The following is a 1868-nucleotide window of genomic DNA, read 5'->3' on the forward strand; positions in this document are numbered from 1 at the left end:
AGTTAAAATCAATAGAACGACAGTTTGAGTTTTTAACTGGACAGTGTAAATTGGACATTAATTCTAAATCAGGGCGAAAGCAATTTTTAGAGTTAATTAAATTCTAATCTTTTTCAAAAAGTATTTTTAAAGGTTAAATGTGACGACGAGAGTTAAGCATTTAAGTTTAATTATATAATCTAAGTCAATAGAGCGAGAGTTTGAGACGAGGGTGTTTAAACGGTTATTATTTTAATGAAAAGAGTTTCTATAGATTCTGTTGTTTTCAAAAAGTGATTTTGGACTTAACTAATAAGTGACAGCTACGTTAACATAAAGTCATAGTCTATTCAACAGAGCGAGAGTTTGAGATAAGACTTTTAAATCAATAGTGTCTACTGAAAAGATTTATTTTAAAAACCAAGAAACCAACAAGATTTGATTCCCTAATTATGACGAACTGCATACCGATATCCGCTTAATTGATATTTAAATTAGATCCAATATTAGTTTTACTTTTCCCCCTAATCATCAAAGTATCATCCGCCTTAACTTTACGAAGTAACCTTAGAAAAACGGTATATCGATTCATAAGTCCCTGTGAGATCGATATCTTTTAAAACTACGCGATAGAATTGTGCACTTGCAGTTTGTACCCCAATAGACTTATAAAGTCGCGATCAAGTTTTTGGCGCTGTTGTCGGGGACTTTTTTTTAGTCGATATCGTAACCCTTCTGTTACGCTGTAGAGACTAAGGCAATTTTTTTCTTTCTTTCGTTGATTTGTATGCCACACACTCGCTCACAAGGCGAGCCGTTTTACTTACGAATCAACGACATTGAACTATATCTCTGAGTCTTACGACGAATTCGGGAATATCGTGCTGCAAACAATCTCCCTCCTATCGAAGTGCCCGGCCTCAAAAATCTTCTTCCTTCGCCGATACCCGAGATGGAAGAACCAGCTCGTGCTCTTCGAGATTACGCCGCTCCATCGCAAGATGAGCCGCATTCGAGTATTGCCCCACCCGCAATCAAAGCAAACAACTTCGAACTTAAACCTTCGTTGTTACAAGCAGTGCAACAGAATCAATTCTCTGGAAATCCTACCGAGGATCCAAACCTTCATTTATCCGTATTTGTCCAATACGCTGATACTGTTAAAGCTAATGGTGTCACTTCAGAGGCGATTCGACTTCGTCTTTTTCCCTTCTCGTTAAGAGATAAAGCTAGAAGATGGCTTCAGTCTCTTCCTTCCAACTCAGTCACCACATGGAATGAGTTAAAGAAAGTCTTTCTTGCCCGATATTTTCCTCCAAGCAAAACAGCTATGTTGAGAGCCCAGATAAATGGATTTAAACAGAAAGATAACGAGTCTCTTTTCGAAGCATGGGAAAGATACAAAGACATGATGAGACTTTGTCCACACCATGGTTTAGAGGATTGGTTAGTAATTCATACCTTCTATAATGGTCTCTTATACAACACAAGGTTAACAATAGACGCCGCCGCAGGTGGTGCGCTTATGGATAAACCTTATGCCGATGCTTATCAACTTATCGAGAGCATGGCCCAAAACCATTATCAGTGGGGAAGCGACCGAACAATGGTAGAAAAACCTCAAACGAAAAGTGGCAGGTACGAGATAAGTAGCCTTGATCATGTTAATGCAAAAGTGGACGCTCTGGCCCAGAAAATTGAAAGTTTAAATGTATCACCTCCAGCCACCGTGGTTGCCGCAGCTCAAAATTGCGAAGTCAGTGGAATCCAAGGTCACACTCCTGCAGATTGTCAACTCCTAACAGGAATCCAAGTAGAGCAAGTGAATTATGCTCAAGGGAATCCCTACTCGCATACCTATAACTCAAACTGGAAGAACCATCCTAATT

General features: G+C 39.2%; 1 non-coding gene across 1 annotated transcript; it reads right to left on the bottom strand.

Moving 5' to 3' along the window:
- Positions 1 to 1309: 1309 nt before the first annotated feature.
- LOC127133191 (small nucleolar RNA R71) lies at positions 1310 to 1416 on the bottom strand. The gene has a single exon (XR_007807182.1). It is a non-coding gene; the product is annotated as a small nucleolar RNA R71 (small nucleolar RNA).
- Positions 1417 to 1868: the final 452 nt, after the last annotated feature.

Source organism: Lathyrus oleraceus, chromosome 3 (genome assembly GCF_024323335.1).
Source record: "Lathyrus oleraceus cultivar Zhongwan6 chromosome 3, CAAS_Psat_ZW6_1.0, whole genome shotgun sequence".
Lineage (NCBI taxonomy): Eukaryota > Viridiplantae > Streptophyta > Magnoliopsida > Fabales > Fabaceae > Lathyrus > Lathyrus oleraceus.